The sequence below is a fragment of the Galeopterus variegatus genome, unplaced genomic scaffold, assembly GCF_000696425.1.
Source record: "Galeopterus variegatus unplaced genomic scaffold, G_variegatus-3.0.2 Scaffold1035, whole genome shotgun sequence".
Taxonomy (NCBI): Eukaryota; Metazoa; Chordata; class Mammalia; order Dermoptera; family Cynocephalidae; genus Galeopterus; species Galeopterus variegatus.
In genome coordinates this window covers 375,150-381,195 of record NW_007727146.1, presented here as the reverse complement: position 1 = coordinate 381,195, position 6,046 = coordinate 375,150, and positions in this window count along the sequence as shown.

Genomic DNA, 6,046 nt, shown 5'->3' with positions numbered 1-6,046 from the left:
TACCCAAGTACCTGATCTCTATTAAAACAGACACAAAGGTATCTGTTAAAACAGCTGACAAGTCTGCCCAGGTACCATCTCCCTACCCTGGTTCCCACTGCAATGAGAGAAAACCTGAGTAGCCTGGTTGAGGTCACGGGTTCAATGTCACATTAAAATTATGGCTTTTGCCAGGAAGAAGCAGGCTGGGTAGGTGACCTAAAGGGCATTAACCACATGTGCCAGATCAATGCTGTGCTGTGTCTGACATGTGAAATATAGCAGGAGATCTGAACTGTGAAAAATAGCAGAAGGAGTTCTGGACTGTGGTTTGCTGCTTCCGACCTAAAGCATTAACCAATTCCTTTAGGGCAGAATTGGCACATCTGTCACTCTGATAGATTAGCCACATCATCTTGATTACAATATGAAGAATGGCACTGGAGAAATCCTAAAGTTAACATTAAAATCCCTTTCCTACCAGTTAGTTGAAAATTTCTCAAAATAAAGTATCAAGATAAAGTCATGATGTGGATGCAATTTAGGCCTCAATTTTTTCTCAAAGCAAATGAAGAAGGGATGACTCTTTTTTTTTTTCCTTTTTGTCTTTTTTACTGGCCGGCAACGGGATCGCAACCCTCGATGTTGCGCCCGCACCTCGCTCAGCCAGTGGGCGGGAACCGGTCACCACATGGGATCCGAACCCTCGGTGGGAGCGCTGCCACACTCCCAAGCGGTGCACTCTCCAGTGCGCCACCGGGCCGGCCTGGGATGACTCTTTTTTCTTTTTAAGGATATGCACATTTATTTGTTCGAGAAACAAAGACATAAACTGAATAACAGATGAATAATAAAATACTCTGTAGAAAGTAGCACTTCAATTTTTCACAAAAACTAGAGATGTAAAACTTATTAAAATTTACATATTTCATTTTAAATCTCTACAATTATTTGAGATAGCTCTCCAAAGTCTTCCAAAAGCATGCAAATATCAAATTTCAACAGAGAAAGATGAATAAACTTTTCAAAGGCAAATTAATTTCTAAGCAAATCAATAAGTCCACTTAACAATTAGAAATCAAGATCAGAAATCAAATATCTAAGTTTAGCAACATAAATTGCATAAAAATCGATAAAACAATATAAGCACAAGGGCATTTCAAAAAGTTCATGGAAAAATAGAATTGAAAGGTGATGGAAATCTTTCCATGAACTTTTTTTATTTAAGACTAAGATTATAGAAAATATATTCTCTGACCACAATAACAGAAGGAAATTTAGAAAACTCACAAATGTGTGGAAATTAAACAACACTCTCCTAAATAAACAATGGGTAAAAAGAAAAATCACAGGGAAATTGGAGAGTACTTTGAGAAAAAGATCAAAGCACAACATATCAAAATTTATAGGATGCAGGGCTCATGCAGTGCTTAGTGGAAAATTTATACTTGTAAACATCTTATTAAAAATAAGAAAAATCTCAAATCAGAATGTAAACTTCTACCTTAAGAAAGTAGAAAAAGGAGGGCAAACTAAACCAAAAGCAAATATAAGTAGGAAATAACAAAGATTACAACAGAAATATATGAAATAGGGCAAACTAAACCAAAAGCAAATATAAGTAGGAAATAACAAAGATTACAACAGAAATATATGAAATAGGGAATGAAAAAATAATAGAGAAAATCAACAAAACCAAAAGTTGATTCCTTAAAAAAATCAACAAAATTTGCAAACCTTTATCTAAACTGACCAAGTAAAAAGGGAGAAAACCAAAATTACTATAATCAGAAATAAAGTTAAGACATTATTACATTGTCACTATGGCTTTTTGTGATGGTGAGATTTAGTTTTTTTCTCTTTCTCATTTGCATTTTTGTTCTACTGGTGAGTTTTGTTCTTTCTTGTGTATTTGTCATAATGATTATCGTTTTTCTGATTCCAGATGCAGGACTTCCTTGAGGATTTATTGTAGGACTAGTCATATGGGGGTGAACTCCTGCAGCTTTTGTCTGTCTGGAAAATACACCATGGTTTCCCTCATTTCTGAGGGATAGACTTGCTGGGTATAGTATTCTTGGCTGGCAGTTTTTTTCTTTTAGTTTTTTTAATATATCATCCTATTTTCTTCTGGCCTGGAGAGTTTCTGTTGAGAAGCCTACTGTTAGTCTGATAGGTTCTCCCTTATAGATGACTTGACACTTTTCTCTTGCTTCTTTTAAGATTTTCTCTTTGTCTTTGAGCTTTGCCAGTTTGACAAAATGTGTTTTAGAGAGGATCTTTTTGGGTTGAATCTGTTTGAGGATCTTTGAGCCTCCTAGATCTGAAGGTCCATGTCTTTCCCTACACCTGGGAACTTTTCCATTATTATTTCATTTAATAGGTTTTCCATGCCTTTTCCTTTCTCCTCCCCTTCTGGAATACCTATGATTCAAATGTTGTGTGCCTTAGGTTGTCTGCTAGCTCTCTTAGATTTTCTTCATTTTTAAAAAATTCTTTTTTCCCTTTTTTCCGTCCCTCTGGGTTATTTCAAAAAGACTATCTTCAAGATCTGAAATTCTTTGTTCTAGCCTGCTGCTTAAGCTATCGGTTGTGTTTTTATTTTATTGAGTGAATCTTTCAGTTCCATGAGTTCTGCTACATTCTTTTTTAACATAATAATCTCTGTAAATTTCCTTCGTATCCTGGATTTTTTTTCTCATTTCATTACATTGTCTGAGTCTTCTTGTATCTTAGTGAGTTTCCTTAAGATTATGCTCAGAATTCCTTCTCAGTCATTTCAAGGGTTCCCTGTTCTATAGAGTCTGGTATTTGAGAATTACTGTATTCTCTTGGTGGTGTCATGTTTTCTTGGGTTTTCATATTTCTAGTATCTCTATGTTGATGTCTGGTCGTCTGATAGGGCAGTTGCTTCTATTCCTCTGGAATGGGTTTCATGGAGAGAGACATCCTCTTCTTCTTCCAGTCTCCTCTGGTGGCTCTCCTATGTCACTGCAGTCGAGTGTCCAGTGGCTGCCTGCACAGTGGTTGTGGCTGCTGCTGTGGCATCAGCTGCTTTTTTGGCAGCAGTGGCTGTGGTGGGCCACCTATGCAGAAGTGGTGTTCTCAGCATGCTCTCTTGCTTGTTTCTGGGCAGAGGGTACTGTGTGACCCTTTCCTCCTTGTCTAGGACCCCAGGTGTGCTCTCCTGTCTGCTTCAGGATGACTCTTTTAAGCTAGTTTCCTCATGTTTTCTCTCTTGGCAACCAAACCTCACTGGGGGGTTTTCAAGTTTTCAAGCCAAGTACGCTTTCCTTTCCACTCTTTTCTTAAAGAGTAATACTGCCAAGAGCAGCATCATGGTTATGTCAGAGAATGTCCTGTGTCTAAGAGATACATGCTGACGTGTCCAGGGGGAAGTGACATGCCATCTGCAACTGATTTCCAAGGGGTTCACACGCACAGATATGCACACATACGTGCACACACAGGCACACACATGCACAGTGTGAGAGACTAAGCAGATGTAGTCAAATGTGAACAAGTAACAGCTCTAAGTGAGGTAAAAATGGGTGTTCATTGTACTATTCTTTCAACTTTTCTGTAGGCTGGCAATTTGTCAAAATTAAATTTGCAGAAAAAAAAACTAAAAATGAATCCCGCAGTTCCAGGATTATCTCCACCAACCTTCTGCCAGTGGAAGTTGAGCTTAGGTTCATCTTCCTGTGTCTTTCTGGGCCACCCGCTTCCAGAGCCTTCCACAACTGCAACTTTTTTTAAAATTTAATTTAATTTAATTTTGTCAGTATACAATGTGGTTGATTACTGTGGCCAATTATCAAAACCTCCCTCCGTCCTTCCTCTCCCCCCTCCCCCCCAACAATGTCCTTTCAGTTTGCTTGCCGTGTCAACTTCAAGGAATTGTGATTGTTATGTCTTCTTCCCCTCCCTTGGTTTCTTTTGTGTGTGCGTGTGAATTTATTTATTTTTAGCTCCCACCAATAAGTGAGAACATGTGGTATTTCTCTTTCTGTGCCTGACTTGTTTCACTTAATATAATTCTCTCTAGGTCCATCCATGTCATTGCAAATGGCAGTATTTCATTCTTTTTTATAGCTGAGTAGTATTCCATTATGTAAATACACCACATTTCCGTATCCACTCATCCGATGATGGACATTTGGGCTGGTTCCACCTCTTGGCTATTGTAAATAGTGCTGCGATGAACACTGGGGAACAGATATACCTTCGACTTGATAATTTCCATTCCTCTGGGTATATTCCCAGCAGTGGGATAGCTGGGTCATATGGCAGATCTATCTGCAATTGTTTGAGGAACCTCCATACCATTTTCCATAGAGGCTGCGCCATTTTGCAGTCCCACCAACAATGTATGAGAGTTCCTGTTTCTCCGCAGCCTCACCAGCATTTATCGTTCAGAGTCTTTTGGATTTTAGCCATCCTAACTGGGGTGAGATGGTATCTCAGTGTAGTTTTGATTTGCATTTCCCGTATGCTGAGTGATGTTGAGCATTTTTTCATATGTTTGTTGGCCATTTGTATATCTTCCTTAGAGAAATTCCTACTTAGCTCTTTTGCCCATTTTTTAATTGGGTTGCTTGTTTTTTAAATTCAGGTTATGAGATGGGGAGTCCCCCCTGCATCCCAGCACTATATGGGAACCCTCTCAGTGGCTTCCTGGTAGCTTTAGAGTGCTTTCCTAGCATGGCTGGAGCCATCCTGTTCACGAGAATGCTGTGGACTTAGAGAGGGCTCACAGGGTGTAGACTGACCATTGATCACAACACTGCCCTAAGATGGCCGGGTAAGCAGCCCCATCTAGTGGGGGGACAGGAACAGCAAGCATCATCCCCTCCCCAGAGGCCTGGCACCCACCCCGCCTCTCGCTCTCAGAGGTCCTGGGTCCTCAGCATCGTGAGAAGCAGCAGTTGGCAGAGAAGGAACATGGGCTTTGGAGGCAGACAACACACAGTAGGTGCTCAGAAAATCCCAACTGAATGTATGGACAGGTTGGATTCAAACCTAGACCTGCAACATACCATCATTATAGTATTGAGCAAGTTATTTAATATCTCTGAGCCTGTTTTCTTACCTGAAAACAGGGAATAATACCAGCAACTCAGGGAGCTGTGGTGAAGACTGAGAGAGAGAAAATCTGAAAGTTCCTGGAACATAGTAATCCCCTGGCAAAAAGACAGCCACTCCTCAGTTGTGGTTGTCCTAAACGGCATGGGGGTGGGTAGATGCAGCCAGAGAAGGCCCCCAGAGAAGGCATTTAAGGGGAAAGCTCTGTGCAGTGTCCCTGGGGACAGAGAAAGGGGAGAAGGGAAGGTGAAGAGTGAGGTGTCTTTGCCCTAATTTCAAAGACTCAGGGTGAGGGGACAAGATGGACTCAAAGCGGGGGACGGGGCCTTCTCTTCATTTCTACACCAAACCTGGCAGAGCTGGGTCTTCCTCTGCAGGCAAAAGCAGCCTGGGCTGTGTGTGTGAACGGCCCATGAGCAATGGACCTGAACAAGGGTCCTAGATAGCAACAACCCCAGAGCACTGTCTACAGACAAGTGCAAGGCCTGGGAGATGAGGCAGGGAGGCGTGAACACCCTCAGTGAGGGAGGCCCAGAGCAGTGAAGTGTGGGGATCAGTGCGACAGAACCAAACTTTCACCCTGGGTGGGGGAGGGATGCAATGATAAGCTGCACAGGTTTTCGCCAGTGCCTTGCACAAACATAGGAACTATGGTTGCCAAAACTGTGAACAACATGGTGCCAGCAATCATTCCACATTTGAGTTAACAAAACCAGGATATGAAATAGGTGGAGCAGCAGGCTAAACCCAGCAAAGATAAAATTTGGCAGGGCTGAATACAATGCGTGAGATTCAGATGGCTAAATGCAGGGGGAGGGGAGCTCTGGCAGCTCCTACAGGAGGAAAGACGGGGGGGTTGAATTTTTCTCAAGCTGCGTGCGGACTACTGAGGATCTGGTGCTGAGAAGATGAGCCACCTCGCTGGCTGGAGCAGGCGATGTGTAACACTCCTACCATGGGAGGATTGGTCACCCTGAGCTTA